The sequence below is a fragment of the Ovis aries genome, chromosome 22 (assembly GCF_016772045.2).
Source record: "Ovis aries strain OAR_USU_Benz2616 breed Rambouillet chromosome 22, ARS-UI_Ramb_v3.0, whole genome shotgun sequence".
Classification (NCBI taxonomy): Eukaryota; Metazoa; Chordata; class Mammalia; order Artiodactyla; family Bovidae; genus Ovis; species Ovis aries.
This window is the reverse complement of record NC_056075.1, coordinates 30,131,102-30,152,809: the sequence shown is the minus strand read 5'-3', so window position 1 is coordinate 30,152,809 and position 21,708 is coordinate 30,131,102. Positions and strand designations below refer to the sequence as shown.

General features: G+C 38.4%; 1 protein-coding gene and 1 pseudogene across 39 annotated transcripts in view; one reads left to right on the top strand and one right to left on the bottom strand.

The window, feature by feature from the left end:
* ADD3 (adducin 3) overlaps window positions 1-21,708 on the bottom strand; it is a 129,572-nt gene that overhangs the window by 93,243 nt on the left and 14,621 nt on the right. The window lies entirely within an intron of this gene.
* LOC121817664 (ATP synthase subunit f, mitochondrial-like) lies at window positions 15,683-16,026 on the top strand (annotated as a pseudogene).

The window sequence follows — 21,708 nt, the reverse complement described above, 5'->3', positions numbered from 1 at the left end:
TGCTGAAAAATCAAACTCATATTTCCCACACATCCTTCTATAGAAATAGATGAGATCTTTGTCACAGCTTTCTTTCTCTATGCCAGAAACCCAGGAGTTTCTTGAACTGGACCTTTACCTCCTACATCAGGGTTAATAACCAACTCCTTCTGATTTTACCATTTTTCCTCTCAGGACTCTTCCTCTCTCTTCCTCTTTATCCCTGAGACTACTAATTCATTTCAGACGCTTATTCTCTCTCTCCTGGAATACTACAACAATCTCTCTGCCTTCAATCTTTCATCCTTCAATCTACTTTTAATATTGTTGCCAAAATGAGATTTTTTAAAACCAATCTGACCCCATCACTCCTTTTCCCATAAATTCTTCAATGGCTCCCCCATTACCCAAAGAATGAAGTCTAAATTCCCTCACATGGAAATTTTACCACGATAAAATCTTTACTATAAATTACTGCTGCAATGAAATAAAGAGTACTTAAATCTGCAATAACTACTAACAATGGGTAACCATTAAAAATATTACTATAAAGTATGTGTGCATGCTCAGTTATGTCTGACTTTGAGACCCCATGGACTGTAGCCCACCAGGCTTCTCTGTCCATGGAATTTTCTAGGAAGGAATACTGGAGTGGGTTACCATTTCGTACTCTAGGGGCTCTTCCTAACCCAGAAATCGAACCTGAGTCTCCTGCACTGGTAGGCAGATTCTTTACCGTTGCGCCATCTTTACAACCAGATATACATATATATACATCTATCTATCTACCTCACATCTTCTGTGTCCATTCATCTGTTGGTGGACATTTAGGTTGTTTCCATGTCTTGGCTATTGTAAATAGTGCTGCTGTGAACAAAGGGGTCCATGTACCTTTTGGAATTACAGTTTCGTGTGGGTATACATCCAAGAGTAGGATTGTTGGATTATATGGTTAACTATTTGCAGTTTTTTCAAGGAACCTCCACACTCTTCTTAGTGGCTACACCAATTTACATTCCCACCAATGGTGCAGAAGGGTTTCTTTTTCTCCAGTCTCTCCAGCAGTTATTATTTGAAGACCTGTTGATGATGGCAATTCTGGCTGATGTGAGGTGATACCTCGTTGTAGTTCTGATTTGCATTTTTCTAATAATTAGCAATGTGGAGCATCTTTTCATGTGCCTGTTGGCCATCTGTATGCCTTCTTTGGAGAAATGTCTATTTAAGTCTTCTGCCCATTTTCTTGAGTGGGGTTATTTGTTTTACTGTAAAGTACATATGTATCAATTAGTACATGTATTAATTGGTTTTGGATGTGTGCTACACAATTCTGCCAGTGTGAATTTGTTTAATTATGTTTCAGGTAACCTGGCCCATTAATCACCTGTCAATCTTGGCAAATGTTTTACATGATCTATCTTCACCAGGTAGAGAAAAAAAGCTACATCACTTTTCTTTCACTGAGTGTATTCTCATCCAAACCTCACTTAAACAAGCATTGCTGGCAATGTCTAACATCTCCTTATAAGATAAAGATTGGAAATCTGTGGAAACATTAACGTCCCTAATGATTTACCTAAAACACCACTGGTATTTGTTGTGAACAGCCTCTAAGATGGCCCCCTGTGAGTCCAACCTCCTGGTATTCACATTCTTGTGAAGTCCACTCCCACACTGTATTATGACTGCCAGTTGCAAAAGATTCAAGATCTAGGGCAGGATCTGAAGACCTGGAAGAAGGAGCCATTATTTGGATGGGCCTGGATCTCAAATCCACCCCTCTCCCATTTACACTGAAGGTCACATAGTGAAAAGTAAACTGCTATATTAAGTCACTGAATTCTGAAGCTCCAATACTTCGGCCACCTAATGCGAAGAGCCAACTCATTAGAAAAACCCCTGATGCTGGGAAAGACTGAGGCAGGAGGAGAAGGGGGTGACAGAGGACGAGATGGTTGGATGGCATCCCTGACTCAATGGACATGAGTTTAAGCAAGCTCTGGGAGATAGTTAAGGACAGGGAAGCCTGGCGTGCTGCAGTCCATGGGGTCACAGAGTCAGACATGACTGAGCGACTGAACAACAACAAAGTACCAAAGTGACTGTAATGTATTAGGCGCTCTCTGGGGGATGACTGATTCTTGGTTTTTATTTACTAATGTGTATCTGTATTTCCTAAACATTTTATAATGGGCTTATATTATTCTTACAGTCAGAAACAAACATTTTTAAAAAATGAAACACACACATGCACACATTATAGGCCACGAAATGGCAGTAATTTATTTGGATTTACATAGATTTTTAAGTCACCAAAAACATTACAATCTCAAAAATAAATATTGTGTGCCATTAATTTTTAAGAAGTTGAACTATGTGGCTAGTTACTACCCCAATGTGCCACAAAATTTCCCTTCGTGCCAGTGTCAAAGAATAGCAAGAGCCCTGAGGCAAGACGGAACCAGTGGTCAAGTGACCTGTAAATGGCTGGTGCTGTGACCTTGGGCAAGTCTGGGAAAAGTTCCCTTTTTACCATGTCAAATGAGAAAGGTGGACTGGATGACCTCTAACGTTTATGAACAGCTTGTTACAAGTAGCATTTTCTCACTTTTTTATTATGATGTACCCAGTGCTCCTATAACTGTCCATCCTCCAGAAACCCACCTGCTCATTCTCAGAACTCAGTACCTGGCTATTTCTGGAAAGGAAGAAAGCACTAGTCTGATTAACCACAGGCCAGGAAGGGACTGAGATAACAAAAGAACAGTTCCTTGAAGAGGGATACTCTGATTCTCTTCGCCTAACTTCTAACTCCAGCAGGCTAGTCGTGACACTACTTTTGACTGCTAGGCAGTAATCTGCACACCCTGCTATGCACAATATCCTCCTGCCCTAAAATGCCAGCATGAAATGAGAAGATCACATATATGACAGTCTCCCAGAGAGTGGGAATCATCTGTTTGAAATAAACGGTAACTAGACTTGTGGCGGTGATCAATTCGTAGTATATACAGATGTCAAATTATGTCATACACCCTAAATATATAACAAAAAAAGAAATATAGGTTTCTCTGGAAAGGACAAGGAGTAATGAGTTGAAGCCACACAGGTGATCTGAAGCTGCTCGTGAATCTCGTGAAGTCCATGGTAGAAGGTAAGAATGACGAGACTGTCCCTGAAGCTTAATGCCTGGGCATGGCAGTGGAAGCTAAGGCCCCAGTGTGGGTGATACACAGAGTCCTTCCCTAGCAATGGAGGAAACATCAATCTCCTTGGACACACTCAGTGGCAACTCCCTAACAAGTCATTACCACAGCTCGATGGAATTACCTTTCTGTTACACACACAGTCATGCTTCCAAGCATGGCCCAACCCTGGAGGCTGAGCAGCATCCACTTCTGTGTCAACCACCTCACAGACCTAGAAGCTTCGACTTAACCTCTCAACAACTAACTTTTTCGCTTTTTCTCAAGTGGGGGTAAAGCATCTTAAGCCACAAAGAACTCTGTTGATGCTGCATATACATGACTCAGGAAGGCTACTCACATGACTTCTGCCTAAAGACTTTCTGGTAGAGTCTACACTGAGGAGCAGCCAGAGCCTTCGAGTTAAGAAAGGACACAGGAATTTTAACCTTCCCCTGAAATAAAGGGTCTGACTCCATTTTTGATATCTGACTTATTTTTCTCCCAGTTTTACTGAGGTATAATTGTTATTTAAAAACTGCACATAATGAATGAATTAGGTGAGTTTGGATGTATGCATATACTCATTTTACCAGCACCACAATCCACGTAATAAACACATCCAATACCTAAAAAAAAACCCAAAAAACCAAAAAACCCTAAACAAGACCACTTTAAAAGATGTATTTTCTAAATTATGAAAGATGATGTTTACGTGAGAAATATCAAAGCTTGGAGAAGGTATAAAGAATTCCAAGACTGGTAAAAATACTGTACAATTATAAACTGACTCCATTGTATAAAACTGTCTCACTGTAGATTGTTTTAAAAAATGAAGGAAACCAACGTCGTAAAAGCTAATAAGAAAAGAAGGCTTCTGGAATAGTTCCATAACAGAAGATGGCTGGCTTTTGATGGGGACAGTGGGTGGCCTGAGGGAGGAAAAGGGATGAAAGGAAAAGAAAGATTCAAAAAGATTCCCTAGTCTATAAAAAAATAACAGTGGTTCTCAAATCTGGCCTCAGAACAGCATCACCTGAAAATGTGTTAGAAATGCAAATTATTGGGCGTTACTCCAAACTGCTGAATCAGAAAGTGTGGGGGTGTGGCCCAGCAAGCTGTGGTTTAACAAGCCCACCAGCTGCTCCCAATGCAGGCTAACATCTGAGAACCACTAGTCAAAAAGGCTTTACAGTATCACTGGTGGCAAGAGAGTAAGTCCCTCTCCAGGTAGCTAGGATGGTTAACTCCACAAGTGAGTCTCTCTTTTAGTCAGGTTGTCTAGTTTGGCTTGAAGTTTTTCTATACCGTTTCTGTTGCTGAGCAGTTCCTTTCTGGTGGAGTTAGTTATCACTCTAATCTTTTGGCTTTCTCACCAAGCAGTATCTTATGGATGAAAGGAAACTGTGGATAAGACAACTAATTACCTTATTTCCACAAGAGAGCTAGTTTAAAGATCTTGTACTAACATAATACTAAAGGGAACCGTTTTTATATTTCAGTAAAAGAATCTCTCCCTCAATTCCATTTGGGGTTTGATGGTCTAGTCATAAATGCCATTTTTAGTTATTCAGCAAATGGCAAGCCAAAGCTAACAGACACATGGTCTTCCAAATACAACTGAAAATAAAATACTGCCTCATGGTTTGGTTTGGTGGTTAATGGTAAGAGCTATTTCTTTTCTTGTAGGAGGTTATATTTATACATTACATATTCCAAAACCTGAAACATGGCTGCCTAAGCTTTTTGAGTTTAATTTAATGTATGCACTAGCTCACACTGGGAAGCCTGAATATATTTAGTATTTTCTATTACTCACAATATGACACAAATTTCCAGTTTTCCAACCTGGGGATGATTCAAGATCCACATTTAGCTGTAACATTTTTAAAAATTCTCAGATGTCATTTAAGAAATTCATGAAAAGCAAAAAATGCTTAAAATCCCTGGTGTATATTCTGGTTAGAGAATATAAATAGTAGGCTTTGAAACAGTGGCTAATTTGTTTATTCTTAGAGTGTCATTGTCTAGATTGACAGTCTCAAAACTTCATTTCATAGAACTAATTACATGGCAGTATCTTGGGTTACTGAAATCTTTGGTTCTCCTCCCAGTTCAAATAAAAACAATTACAGACTGGTCTGTTGTTTAATCACTAAGTTGTGTCCGACTCTTTGCAGCCCCATGGACTGTAGCCCGCCAGGCTTCTCTGTCCATGGGACTTCCCAGGCAAGAATCCTCGAGTGGGTTGCCATTTCCTTTTCCAAGGGATCTTTCTGACCCAGGGATCGAACCCACATCTCCTGCACTGCAGGTGGATTCTTTACCACTGAGTCACAAGTAACGCCCAGAGACTACTTTAATTGCTACTGAAACATCTCTTTACCTAATAGTTGAATTTAAGACAATTATATTTTATTTTATCCTTGAAAAAATATATAATTAGAAAATAGCATGTTAAATTATCTGGCCTACCAAAAGTATATGTAAATTTTAAAGTATAAGAAAAATTATATTTATAAAAAACATCCAAATGCCCCCAAAAGATAATGTCAACATCAATGTAAAGACATACCACATATGTAAAATTACAAAGTTTCTACATAAAGTTGTCTTATAAGATCATTTTAAAACAAAAGTTTTAAGCACAACCATGTCTCCCCTAGGCTAAGATATCAGTAACTGTCAAACATAATTTTTAAAAAGGGGAATAATCACAAAAACAAGCTCTGAGATCTGCTAATATATAATTTAAGGCATTATTTCCCCCCAGTATAGTCTATAAAACAAGAGTTCCCTGGGATATTAATACATGTTACTACAGAGACTGCTTTCCCTGGTCTATGTGACATATTCAATTTGCAATATAGACTTTTTTAAAAAAGGTAATCCCAGTACTTAGCAATGCTTCTCAGTCTTGGCTTATGCTAATATGCATTATGAGCCTTTAAGAGAGACTGCAGAAAACAGTTTCCCAAACATATTTGGAACTATTTTTCCTGGGAAATCTTTTAGAACTAATGATCTACAGAACATGCTGTGAGAAATGCTACTCTGTGGCATGTGATTTCTAACATGATCATGAAAGTGTATATTAACACTTATGGGCAGGGTAACTTTGGAGTTTAAAAGGATCCATATTAGTTCTTCAGGTCTAATCCCCATCTACAGTGTTTGAATTCCTTTTCATTTACAGCAAGTGATCTTTGACTAAGCCTCTCTACCAGTTCACCTTTTAAGCAGAGTATTAGTGTAGAGCTTATTCTGCACTAGGCAGAAAGTTAGCTGCCTACAGTTTCTAGGGTTAACCCATCTGCACTTCAGGATCTTTCCTGTTCATAGAGATTAAGGAGGAAACAAGATATGATCCTAAGAACTCAAAATAGAAATGAAAAATAAATGAGTACAATACAATGAACTTATTGTTCCTGCTATTATTCACAAAAATGCATGAAGTATTTGCACTACATATATTACAATGTTTATACTATATACATTCAATAGAGCACATGAGACTTTTAAAATTAAAATTTTACTTATTTTTAAAGTAACTATACTTCAAGAACACTGCTTCCGCTATGAAATTCCATTCCCCAGAAGTGGGCTCATCTGATTAGCACAAATGACCTGCCAGCTGGATGGATCTCAAGTAAAGTTCAAACTGGCATTTGGCAAAATATCCCTGTACCCAGCATTTTACATGGAATACAAATTAAAGATGCATTCCGGGATTGCCCTGAGAACCAAAAAACTGCATGGCAACATGAATATATTCAATAGATATCCTCTTTATGCTAATATATTATCCTCTTTATGCTAAATTTGCAAGATGAGCAGTTTAAATAATACTTTAAATTCTGTGCTTGAATTCTGCTTACATTCATTCTGTGTAAGTCTGTTGGTGTCTAACACTGGATTAAGAAAGACTGCCATCTGGTAGTTACAGCAACCCTTTACTAACGTGATCGGAAGTTGAAGACCATGAGCCTCAAAGAAATGCAAACCAGGTTTATTACTATATCAAAATCTTTTTTTTTTTTAAGTCATTGAATCGGGCTTTTCACTTAAAGAGAACATTGTGTGCGGTTGCACACTCATGCATTATATAATCGACCTACAAAAGTCAAGTTTTTAAAGGGGTTAAAAGGATGAAAGATTGAATTAAATAAGCAATTAGGTCTACATTCCCTTCACCCACAAGGCTGCCACTGTCCTTTTTATAAAGCCTAGGGATGACAGCCAAATTAGTCTGACTTGCTGGCCATTTAACTCTAACTTCCCTTAATCATGTGAGTGTTCTTGGGTACACATTTTTTCCTATCAATGGTGTTTCAGGTAAACAACACTTCAGATGCAGAGTAAACAACAGTATAAAAACACTAATAACGTGAATACAGCACATGAGCCTATCTAAAGTGTTTTCAAACTCATCATGATCTTATTAAAACATGAAGGTAAAGTCAGAGAGGGAGAAACACAATGATTATCTCAGATTCTGTAGTTTCCTAGGGTTACACGGTTAGGGATGGTAGAGCTGGGAGAACTGAATCTACATCATCTAGTTAGAAATTTCGTTTTCTTTCTAGTATATCACAGTTTCTTCCCTGAAATAACAGTATCTTATATTTACATGGCTTCTAGTATTATATATATAATGTGTATACATGAATAAAAGGGCTTTGCATTTTGAACTTGCCCAAACCTCCCTGTGGCCCACCTCCAGTCTAGTTTCACTCCTTGAACCTCTCTCTTCTTCCTTTTCTCCCCTTATTTTTTTCAAAGTCACTACCACTTGCTTGAGCCAAGTGAAGGCAGCAGAGTAAATGCCACATCCAGCCTTCCAGAGCATTCATGGATTATGACTACATCTACTCCAACTTATAGACAAACAGGCCAACACATGGACTATTTCTCTCTTGTTCTCATTCTTCATGCAATAATGTCAAGGACACAGCCAGCTCAATACGCTTATTCTATCCCATTATTTCATTTCAACCCCCTTTATTAAAAGAAAAAAACAAAAAACCTTTATTAAAAGCAAAAACAAAAACCCTTCCTTATACGGCCAGTCTCTGAAATCTAAGATTTGATAGCCCTGGAATTCAGAGAAATCCTCCTCTTGTGTCTCTTCCTGAAGGCATCTGAAACATTCTTTGTTGATTGATTTTCAAGGTGGAAGCGATGCTTTCCCAGGAGGCCTCAAGATTATCTATCCTGCTCCACAGGCTGTCAATAAACTTAAGCCTCTCCATTAAAGTCTGGGCTACTGCCAGGTACTAGACAGGGAAGGAAGGCAACCTGGAGTGAGGAGCACTGAGGTCATTCACCAAGACAAAGGAAACCAAAGATCAGTCAACACTGTTCGGCCAGAGACCCCTTTATATTGAACATTCTTTTTCAGACTAAAGTACACACACACAGTTAATGGAAAACATGAGTAGAGCGTAATAAAGGAGAAAGAACATTGGCTCTGGGATTAGAGAGATTTGGGACGGAATTTTGATTTTGCCACATAGCTGCCACTAGCGGAGAAGGCAATGGCTCCCCACTCCAGTACTCCTGCCTGGAAAATCCCAAGGATGGAAGAGCCTGGAAGGCTGCAGTCCATGGGGTCGCTGAGGGTTGGACATGACTAAGCGACTTCACTTTTTCACTTTCATGCATTGGAGAAGGAAATGGCAATCCACTCCAGGTTCTTGCCTGGAGAATCCCAGGGACGAGGGAGCCTGGTCGGCTGCCGTCTATGGGGTCACACAGAGTCAGACACGACTGAAGTGACTTAGCAGCAGCAGCTAACCCAGGGCAAAGAACAACGTACGTGGATCTCTTTTGGCATTTGTAATATCGATCTTGAAGAACTGACGGGAGGATTCAAGATTTTATATAAAGTATCTAGCACACTATCTGATACACGGCAGGTACCCAATATATGGTACTTATAAATCTATCTTTTTAATCACTTAGCTTCAAGAAATTTCCTAAAGGAAATCAGTCCTGAATATTCATTGGAAGGACTGAAGCTGAAGCTCCAATCCTTTGGCCACCTGGTGTGAAGAACTGACTCACTGGAAAAGACCCTGATGCTGGGAAAGATTGAAGGCAGGAGAAGGGGATGACAGAGGATGAGATGGTTGGATGGCATCACTGACTCAATGGACATGAATTTGAGTAAACTCTGGGAGTTGGTGATGGGCAGGAAGGCTTGGCAGTCCATGGGGTCACAAAGAGTCGGACACGACTGAACAACTGAACTGAACTGAGCTTCAAGAAGCTGGTCAGGAACTAGCAATCATTTGGAGTCGTGGGCAGAGTAACTCTCTCACTGGGAGAGTTAAAGAAGTGGGGAGAGAGTGGCTGCTTGTGGACAATGGCTCTTAGAACAGCACGTAATAGGAAGCGGCCCAGCCAACTCAGCCGAAAGACCTGTTGCTGAGGTGGCCTGAGGGGGCATTTCCCTGAACATCTCAGTAAGAGAGAACAGTAAGAACACAATGTAAACTCTTACAACAGCATTGTCCAACAGAAATAAAATGTGAGCCACAACTGCTTTTATATTTTCCAGCAGTCATATTAAAAATGTAAAAAGAAACAGGTGAAATTAATTTTAATGATCTATTTTATTTAATTCAATATATCAAAATATCATTTCAACATGTAATAAATATTAAAAATTGAGTTCCTTTACAGTCTTTTTCTTGTGCAAAATCTAGCATGTATTTTCCACTTAACACTACATTTCAATTAAGTCTTAGTTACATTTCAAGCAGTCAGTATACACAGCTAGTGCCTGAGTTACTGGGCAGTGGGGCTCTATAATCCTGACCCCAAGGCTGGGCCCAGTCCATAGACTCTACCCTTTTAAAACTCATTATTCACCACCCCACTGTGTGCATGCATGCTAAGTCACTTTAGTCGTGACCAACTCTTTGCGATCCCATGAACTCTAACTTCCAGGCTCCTCTGTCCATGGGATTCTTCAGGCAAGAATACTGGAGTGGGTTGCCATGCCCTCCTCCAGGGGACCTTCCTGACCCAGGGAACCTTCCTGACCCAGGGAACCTTCCTGACCCAGGGAACCTTCCTGACCCAGGGACTGAACCCCCACCTCTTATGTCTCCTTTACTGGCAGGCAGGTTCTTTACCATTAGCACCACCTGGGAAGCCCCACTATCCCACTAGGGACCTTGAAAGCCTTGTTATTAAAAACCTCACTTTTAAAATGTAAACATCTCTGGAAAATCAGTAAACTAATCAACTAACATTTCAACAGAGATTATCTGAGACAAGTTAGCACCTGGCAAGTCAAGAGTAAGAAAGCAAAAAAGAGGTGCTGAGAAGAATCTTAAGGAAACCAAGGACATATTTTGCCCAGTTCACAGGTCAGCCTAGATTTAGGCCACTTAATACATCTCACAAATCTTTTCTAAGTGGCCGAGCCCTAGATTACTCTTATTACACCAAAAGCTCACACAATCAGGTATGACCAAGATCTATATCTGTAACAAGTAACACCTGTAGGGAGCTGTAAGCAATGGATAGAGGAATGCCAATCACATCAATTAACGCCAATTAGCACAGTGTATTTCAATCAGGTCAGTACCTTCAAAATTCCATAAACTTGAAAGAACTTTCAATAAGACGACCTCTGTACAGGGTCACTAGAATAATGTAAAAAGTCTGGACAATTTGAAAAGCTGGTAACTATAAGAATCTCAGATATCAGTGTTAGGAATCCATGCATTTGGACAATTATGCCTTTGTTAAAGTTCATCTATAACTGTAAACAACTTTCAATCAGGTAAGAAAATATGTCACATGGTTTGCTCTTTTACAATTCAAAAAGTACTTTCAAAGTATGTAAAATGCAACCAGATGCTATTGGCAAAGAACCGACTCTTTAGATGTGACCAATTTCCAAGAACATTACCAGCAATGTGGCCTACACATTGGGTGCATACAAAGCTTTGAAAAGTTCATATCTAATATAATCATCTATTCAAAACACTCCACGCTTTCCCACATTTCAGTGGTGTTTCAAATTTATAAATAAATTTCTCAAAATGCGTAGAAAACCAGAAATACACATATAATTGAAACCTCCCTCCTTCCAAATAGATTCAGAACATGCTACCCGGCTAATGACACTGAAAGTCCCCTTTCTATCTAAAAATACAAATTGATGGTAATGTCTGAGAAAGAACAATAGGTCACTTGCATTGTAACGTAAAGCTTAGTCACCAAGTGACAGCTTTCCTTTAATTTAGAAGAGATTTCCTTAGTTCCAGCTACTACACAAGTTTAAATCATCAGTATACTATTACTCTGAAGACTAGCCTTCTGTAGATGCAAAACGTATTTAAATTCCAAGCTGCAATAACCCTTGTGATAAAACTTTTAAAGAAACGGATAATGATGCATTTCTACCATATCTAGAAAAAGATAAAAAGAGGTATTTTAATAATTGATGTTTTTCTCTTAAATAATTAGAAACATCTGCAGGTGCTATTTTTACTGATTACGGAAATAAAATTGATACTATTCATTTCTATTTCAACAATGTGGAGGATGAACTATTTCACATTATTACTTTGTGAACCTTCTGGATAATGGTCCTAAATTAAAATCTCAATCACAATGCTTAGGGACTAGTTTGTTCTGAACAAACACTGAATCCTAGTCAGTTTAGTAAATGGATAAGTTTCTTGACTATATTACAACATTTATTTTAAGTATATCTCCTCTTTCTTATTCCTCTCACAAGCAAGGATTTAGGAGTGGGCGACGTAAGCAACAATCACTTAACACAAATTTACTGAGCAACTCATAGGTACACACTTCACATGTGTTACCTTGTTTAATCTTCATTGCAACTCAAGAGATGGGTATTTTTATCCTGATTTCACACATGAATAAAGTAAAAAGGCTCAGAGAAGTGAAGCAACTTGCTCAAGGACAGCAGGATTCTGTTCAATTTGTGCTACCCAGTGCTGACCCTTCCTTTTGGATCCCAGCTCTCTTCACTTGCCCACAACCAACTGAACTCGACCTCTAAAGTTCTCATTCAGTTATACTGACCGTTCTTTAGCAATACTAGTTTTTGGTTATCACATTATAAAGGCAAAAAATGATCAAAACAAATATGATTGAGAACTTTTTGCTACAGAAGATCATACACACAGATAGATGGCAAAATTTTAGCCCCCCTGGAATGAATTCCTAGTGGAAGAATCTGCAACACTGATACGGGACAGAAGAGAAAGATGCTCTAGAGCTATGCTGTCCAGTTCGGTAGCCAACAGCCACATGTGACCGCGAGTACCTGAAATGTGGCTACTGTGAACTGAGAGGTACTACAGTGTAAAATAGACACAGGATTTCAAAGACTTAGTATACAAAAAAAGAGCAAAATATTTCATTATTTTTTCACTGAATCAATACTTCAATGAATCAACAATTCACTAGTACTGATTACCTGTTGAAAGGTATTTTTAAACTGTGTTCAATACAATTCACGTTTCTTTGTAGTTTTTTCAATATGGATAGCAGAAAATTTTAAACTACACTTGTATTTTGAGGAAGGAAACAGCATCAGCCTAGGGCCTCCATATGAGGCTTTAAATCAAACTTTGTACAAAAGCCATTCTTGAACAGAAGGCCCAAACTCTTATATTAAACTCTTAAAAGAAAAAGTAGTAGGCTATCAAAACACTTTGGGGAAACCTATATAATTAATTATTCTGATCATAAATGGTAAATAATTGTCAATTCTTATAGTAAGAAGCCAAACATGTAGCCTTCTCATCCACGCTCCTCCAAAATCTAAAAAGCCATCATTCCAACTTCTGGTTTCATATACATCTGTGAACACATTTGTCTTTATTGCTTAAGACTTGTACAAATATTAGGGTCTTCCCTCTGAATGACCATTCTAAGTGCAGTAGATCACACAAGATAACAGGAGTCAAAATACACCCACCTACAAGTCACTGCTTCCAATACATCCCTGACACCCTTTTGTATGCTTAATCATTTGGTTATTTCCCATTAAAGGATCCAAGGAATTTCAGGTAATTGAAGTTTCTATTTAAAAGGTATTTTATCTTCTACAGATCAAAATCTCAGGGGAAAGCACCAATAGAAGCTTTTTTAAAAAAATCATAATTAAAAGAGATATGACATGGTTTTCATAATAACTGATCTATAAAGTTTCTGGGGTATTTTGGCTGTGTGGCATGTAGGATACTAGTCCCCTGACCAGGGATGGAACCTGTACCTGCAATTCCTAGGCCTATAGTTACCATGAAACACTGCTAGCGCCCAAGTGGTTTAAATCAACTTAATAAAACACTGAACTCAAAGTTCTCCAGTAAGTATTTTGTTGCTGTTGTTTAGTTGCTAAGTTGTGTCGGACTCTTTGAGACCCTGAGAACTGCAGGCTCCCCTGGCCTTCACTGTCTCCCAGAGTTTGCTCAGATTCATGTCCAAGTACTTTGACTTTGTATCTATTTCTTAAAACTGATTTAAAAATAGATCAAAATACATCTTTTACACTCACAGTAAAATCAAAAGCAATTCTATTTTATTTATTCCCCCCACCATAAGAATGAATTTTTTCAGTTGCTCAGAAGGATGTATTATAGAAGACCATACGAAGTATTTTGAAAAGAAAAAAAAAAAAAAAAGCCAGTTATCTTTTTAAAATTTTAATTGGAGGATAACTGCTTTACAATGTTGTGTTGGTTTCAGCCATAAAACAACACAAATCAGCCATAAGTGTGTGTGTTTGTGTGTGTGTGTGTGTGTGTGTATATTATATCCCATCCCTCCCAACCCATCTAGGTGCCAGGCTGGGCGCCCTGGTGTTATACAGCAGCTTCCCACTAGCTATTTTCACACATAGACTTGGTTATCTTAATGCCTACTAAAACTGTTGTCATGAAATCAAATGTTGCAGCAAAACACTGGAAAAAAAATCTGACAGAATCCATTCAAAGTCCTTGTATGATGCAACAAATGGTGACTAAAGACCTTATTTGATAAAGAGTTTAATCACAAAATTATACTATAACATCAACATTTCTAATATGTCCAACTTCTTCCTTCACTGTGCATTACGTAAGGCACTATGCCTTATGTGCCACTTAGTTGAAAATAATAGAAAATTGAGGCCAGAAGTTCTATAATCTATACCTCTTCATTGGAGGATGGAACTGTTTCTCATTTAAATATGTTCTTTTCCAAAAGAGAAAAAAAAGTCAAGGCAGCCAAATACATCCAGTTTGAATTTTCAATATAATGTTCCTAAACATGTCAGAAACATTTACCATGTACATGACTTGTTTCAGTGGGGAGCATGCTTAAACAGGAACAATATACAGAAGGTCAGCAAAGCTTTTTGTTAAGATAACAAGAAAGTTCATGACAAAGTCCAGATTTTTAGAAAAAAGCTTTACAAAATACTCCCCAATTCATTAAGAGATTAAAACAAAGACAGGTACCAACTCTTTCTTGAAAAGCAGCTTCAAATCCCTAAGAGACAAAGGTCTCCCATCCTAAGGCTAAGTGGAATTCTGGTGAACTCCCTCACCCCAGAATTGCATGAATGGGTTAAGATGGCTGAGAATGTAATAAAGTAGAAAAAGCTCTGGCCTGAGAGTCAGAGGTAACAGTTTTGAGTCTAGATCAGCCATTTTGAAGATGTCACTTCACTTAATCAAACAAGGTCATTGATCCATAAAAATGAAGCAAAGGTTTCCAAAATTCTGCGGGTCTAGATTTCATCCTCCTCCTCAGTCTACCTAGCTCTGCTCCTCCAAATGTTAAAGCGAACAGAGAATTCACACTTTGACTCATAATAGAAGGTCTGAATGATTCAACAAAGCCAGAGTTTTAGCATCCAGTGCAATGTGCAAACCTGTAGAGTCTCTGTATCTATTACTGGGAAACTTCCTTTTTATTAGGTCATGGGGGCAGAGGTTGGCTAGCACCAGTTTGCTGATCTCTGCCTCTCCCATAATTAACAACCTCCCTCTTCCATCCACTAACATAATTTGCACAGCTGAGGGGTAAGGTCTCTTTTAATTATAATGAGGCTATATAATTCTTCACTTTGAAATATGTATCAAAGGCCACAGGTTCTGTGACCCTTGTCTCAATTTTTCAGGGTCCTGAATGTCAATCATAATCTTTGCTGCATAATACAGACCTGTATAGGCATTTCAAATTACAGTCTTGATTAGGAATAGGAATAATAGATCTTTGTATCACCCAAAATTTTGATCTTAATTTTTTTGATCCAGGAAGATAGGAGGGGAATGGGAAGTTATTGTTGAATGGGTATCAGATTTCAGAGTTACATGATGAAAAGAGTTCTGGAAATGGATGTTGGTGATGGTTACCCAACATTATGAATGTATTTAATACCACTGAACTGTACACTTAAAAATGGTGAATTTTATACTGTGTACTTTACCACAATAAAAAGTACTGGAAGACAGCAGATACCCAGGACTCCCAAGATGGCATCACTTGCATCAGTGAAGAAACTCATGAATGTTACAACAGGGGAGCTGCCAATCTGGATATGAGATAGGATTTTGCCCCTAAAGGCACTGCTGGAGTGTTTCAAAGAGGTTACTAGTGGTATGACAAGTATGTCTACGTGAAGAAAGGAAGCACTGCTGGGGTTTCTACTGTGCTGGCAGCTTACAGACTTTTCAACTATGGCCTTTCTTAGAAGGAACTCAAACATGAGCAGCTAAGCAAGTACCACTGGAGAGGGCCCAGTGCAGGGGACACACTCTGCTTCCCTGACCATGACCTTTGCCCAACACTCCTCCCTGAGGAACGTGATCACTGCTAAATATCCTAATTTGCAACAATGACCAATAAGAGATAACCAGTACAAAAATGAAAAAATACACTGGAAAACTTTCTTAAAGGACCCCTCCATATATACACAAATATGAGACTATTACTTACAGTATCTGCATAGGAATGATGTTCTATTAAATACTATCCAAAGAATAAAAGAAACCAAGTCTAGTATCGAAAAGTTTTGAGTCAGGTAATCCCAAGGCTTGGGAGGAAAATCTTATGACTTGGTGGGTAGCCAAAGGCAGAATCAACAAAATACTGCCAAGTACTAAAAAATTAAAAGTCAAGTTTTAGAAGCAGTCCAGTCCAGCTGGCCTAACAGGGCAGATGCATACATGGGAAAGGCTGACCATTTTTTCCCCTCCCTACTTGAGGATGTTTTCCATGGGAGCACTTCTCAGCTGGAATTTGCTTTGCTTGCATGTATCATTTCATAAAAGTTACCTGTCATTGCCTAGGGTAAAATATGAGTGAAAGATGATTACAATGACCACCTTCCACTTTCCATAGCTTTGTCTGAAGGGGAGGGGAAGCTAGGAAAGCACACTCTTTAATTAAGAGACAATGAATCTAGAAAACACACCAAGGAAAAGAATAGGGCTGGCTATTTCCTCAGATTGTTTTGAGCCTAAAATTGTATTTTATGCAGCAATATTATACAGCAATTTATCTACCAGGTGTAGGTAGGCAAAGTCTTGATTCAGGAATTTTAAAATAAACAGTGAAAAATATCTCTAGAATAATATACAAGGGAGAGAGAGAGTAGAGTAGTTCAAGGATGGGGTGACAACTTACTTTTCACTGTATACTCTTTTGTGCCTTTTGGATCTTGCTTCACGATCTCATATTTCATACTCAAAAGTTAATTTCAAATATTTTAAAATGAAGTTGATTTTATAAAAATGTGACTCAAACAGTAAGTTTACCTTAGAAATCAAGTTAACAAAATCTTTCTTGCTTTAAAAAAAGAAAAATCAGTGCAAGTGCCTTTATATTTCTGATTTTTAATCTTTTATTGTATTGTATGTCCATAAAGTATTTTTAATTTTATTGAGTTGCTTTTGAATATGTTATTTTAAACATTTAACACTTAGAATTTTTAAGCACGAAAGCAAGTTATACACTACACTAATTCAGTAGTCAGTTCTGTCAAATTTGGTATTTTCTTCTACCCATTTATAAAATCACTGTGTCCTAATATAACACGCTCTTTGCACATCTTTTATTAAAGGGAGCTACAAACAAGAATGGTCAGTTGTGCCTGTAAATAAGCGATGAAAAACATCAGAGGAGCCAAATCTTAATCGTTTCACTAAGCAAAAATGCAAAAAAAGTCTTCCTGGGTTGGATTTGCCACTACATTTACACAGAAAAAAACAAATGATTTTGCAAGCTGCTTTTGACATTTCTAATTGTTTCTTACAGGTGTTTACCATGTGTTATTTTATAAGTTACAAGATAAACCACTAAATGAAATAAGGGGGAAATTCAAGATGGCACAATTACTTCCTGTAATGACAGCATACAGTACTTGATATTGCAATGCCCAATACCACTTTCAGTTCTTTTTTATTATTCCACTACACAGAAGTATAAAATCAAACACAAAAGCACAGCATAGGAAGGCAGTTTCATTTGGAAACAAAAATACTATTCTTTTGCCAAAATGATGATTATTCAACCATTTCCAAATGCACAAATGAAAACATCGCCAAAGACTGGGAAATTGACTGATCACTGACATGCACTGAAAATTAAAGATTATGAAACAGTCACATTTCCAAAGTCTTTTATGTATAGTAAGGACAAGATACATTCAAGCCTTGCTGAATCTACCTAAATTCCAGCTTAACAAGTGTATTTTCCCTCTGTCATAAATCAAGAGTATCAGAAACGGAGTAAAATACAACATTTAAATTTCTACACCTGGTGATCAAATGTTCCCTCCACATCCTCATAGTTCAGCAAGTTGTATGGATTTCTGTGTCCAAAATGTCCCATTCCTCCCTTTCTATTTCAAAGCCACTGCCTTAGTTCATTTGCTTGTCTCTAAATGCCTTCTAACTTGTCTCTCTGCCAACACTCTTTATCACCCCATTCTTCACAACACCAAATCTCACACACATCTGATTATGCCTCTCATTGGCTAAAATAAGTGCCACAGAATAAAACCTTAATTTCTTAAAATAGCACCCAAGGCCTTCATGACCTAGTGCTCTCCACCTTATCTTTCCTATTTTCTCTTCCACCACATCCATCCACAGACCCACATGCCCATGGCATAGACTATTATTTCAGTCAGTAATTTACTCTCGTCTTCAACATTTAAGAGATCTTCTAAAGCTCAACTCAAATGTCATCTCCTCTGTGAATTATTGCTCTCCACTGGGATAAACATTTCCCTTTTCTGTGCCCATCTGCACTTCCAATAAATGTTGCGATAGTACTGCTCTCAGGCTGGTGTTGGAGTCAGTTACATAAGAATCTATTTTCCCCACTATAGCTCTTGTCTGGTTCACATATGCTTTCCTTAAGATGCTGAAAACGTAAGCCACCGAAAATATTATTCTAATAGAGGAATATATGAATACATATATTGTTGCTTTTGTTTAGAACTAAGTCATTCATGTGTGACTCTTGAGACATGGTTGTAGTCTGCCAGGCTTCTCTGTCCATGGGATTTCCCGGGCAAGAACACTGGAATGAGTTGCCATTTCCTGCTCCAGGGAGATCCCAACCCAGGAATTGAACCTGAGTCTTCTGCATTGGCAGGCAGATTCTTTACCGCTGAGCCACCAGGAAAGGTCATAAAAATATATATGTGTAAATGTATGTTGCTAATAAATTAGGGGGTGAATTTTATGGCATGGGAATTATATCTTAATTTAAAAAAAAATTAGGGTGTGTGGTACATGAAAGTTAAAGAAGACAATCCTTTCATGTACTTCCTCAACAGGCAACTCTTTGATGGCAATAATATTTTTAAGAAGGTAAATATCTTGGGTTGGCTAAAAAAATTACTGGGAATTGAGTTTGCCATAGTTTTCAATTATAGGTATGGAGAGAAAAATGAGCCATCTTACTGACTTAAGACCTAATAAAGTTATTTATAAACGAGTTCCTGCTTTCTGAAGCCCACAAAACTGATTATTACAGAGCCTTCTTTTGCTTATCTAGGTCATCTCCATGAAACTGGGCATTTAAAAACATTTAGATTCATCCATGACTTGCCAAAGACAGGATCACAAACTGCTTCCTGATTTCCACCTCAATGATCTAAGTATTTTCACTCTGCCTCTTTAAGCAAACCAAACTAAACCAAGTTTAGCATGATAATTCCTGCTTCATCAACTGGGGAAACTAGTTTGATTTTGGAAGTTAAGATCTATGTAAGTTTTTCTCAGTTATTCTTGTGTACATATGAATGCACACTTGTTTCCTAGTATCTTTCTTCAAAAATAGAGATATATTTCACACACCATAATATAAATTATTACTGCAAAAGGGACAATCTGCTGTTGTCGTTGTGCAGTCTGTAAGTCGTGTCCAACTCTTTGCAATCTCATGGACTGTAGCCTGCCAGGCTCCTCTGCCCATGGAATTCTCCAGGCAAAAATATTGGAGTAGGTTGCCATTTTCTCCTCCAGGGGATCTTCCCGACCCAGGGATCGAACCTGGGTCTCTGGAGTCTCCTGCATTAGCCAGGGAATTCTTCACTACTGAGCCACCTAGGAAGCCCCTCACATACCATAAAATTCACTATTTTTCAAACTGCACGATTCAGTGGTTTTTAGCATATTCACAATGTTGTGCAATCATCAACACTCTGATCTAGAACTTTTTCATCACCCCAAAGGGAAACCCAGTACCCATTAAGCAAATACTCGCTATTTCCCTTATCCTCATCTCCTGGCAACCACTAATCAATTAGCTTTCAGTCACCATGGATATGCCTATTTTGCGCATTTCACACCAAATGGAACCATACAATATGTGGCATCTTTGTGTCTGGATTCTTTCACTTAGCATAACGTTTTCAAGGTTCATCAATGTAGTAGACAGATTTCATTCCCTTTTATGACCAAATAATATTCCTTTGTGTGGATGTACCATGTTTATTTAGCCATTCAGCTGACAGACATTTAGGCTGTTTCCACTTCTTGGCTATTATGAGTTAATGCTCCCATGAACATCAGTGTACAAGTTTTTGTGGGAACATGTGTTTTCAATTAAGTATATAATGTAGGAACAGAACCGCTGGGATATAACGTAACCTATATGTTACTATTTTTAACCATTAAACCATATTAACTTTTGGAGGAACAAACTGTTCATTTTACATTCACATACAAGTTTTTAAGGGCGGTAACAACAGTTTTTATTTTCTCATTTTGTTTATAAGTAAATTGTTCTACCCTGGAGGAAAAGATTTCCTTTGGGATTCAGGGTCCTTAGAGCAAAGCCAAGGTTTTACAAGACAGATTCAGTTCAGTTCAGTTGCTCAGTTGTGTCTGACTCTTTGCGACCCCAGGAATCACAGCACGCCAGGCTTCCCTGTTCATCACCAACTCCCGGAGTTTATTCAAACTCATGTCCATCGAGTGGGTGATGCCATCCAGCCATCTTATCCTCTGTCGTCCCCTTTTCCTCCTGCCCCCAATCCCTCCCAGCATCAGGGTCATTTCCAATCAGTCAACTCTTCGCATGAGGTGGCCAAAGTACTGGAGTTTCAGCTTTACATCAGTCCTTCCAATGAACACCCAGGACTGATCTCCTTTAGAATGGACTGGTTGGATCTCCTTGCAGTCCAAGGGACTCTCAAGAATCTTCTCCAACACCACAGTTCAAAAGCATCAATTCTTCGGTGCTCAGCTTTCTTCACGGTCCAACTCTCACATCCATACATGACCACAGGAAAAACCATAGCCTTGACCAGACGGACCTTCATTGGCAAAGTAATGTCTCTGCTTTTCAATATGCTACCTAGGTTGGTCATAACTTTCCTTCCAAGGAGTAAGCGTCTTTTAATTTTATGGCTGCAATCACCATCTGCAGTGATTTTGGAGCCCCAAAAAATAAAGTCTGACACTCTTTCCACTGCTTCTCCATCTATTTCCTATGAAGTGATGGGACCAGATACCATGATCTTCTTTTTCTGAATGTTGAGCTTTAAGCCAACTTTTTCACTCCCCTCTTTCACTTTCATCAAGAGGCTTTTGAGTTCCTCTTCACTTTCTACCATAAGGGTGGTGTCATCTGCATATCTGAGGTTACTGATATTCCTCCCGGCAATCTTGATCCCAGCTTGTGCTTCTTCCAGCCCAGCGTGTCTCATGATGTACTCTGCATATAAGTTAAATAAGCAGGGTGACAATATGCAGCCTTGACATATTCTTTTCCCGATTTGGAACCAGTCTGTTGTTCCATGTCCAGTTCTAACTGTAGCTTCCTGACCTGCATAAAGATTTCTCAAGAGGCAGGTCAGGTGGTCTGGTATTCCTATCTCTTCCAGAATTTTCCACAGTTTATTGTGATCCACACAGTCAAAGGCTTTGGCATAGTCAAGAAAGCAGAAATAGAGGTTTTTCTGGAACTCTTGCTTTTTCCATGATCCACCAGATGTTGGCAATTTGATCTCTGGTTCCTCTGCCTTTTCTAAAACCAGCCT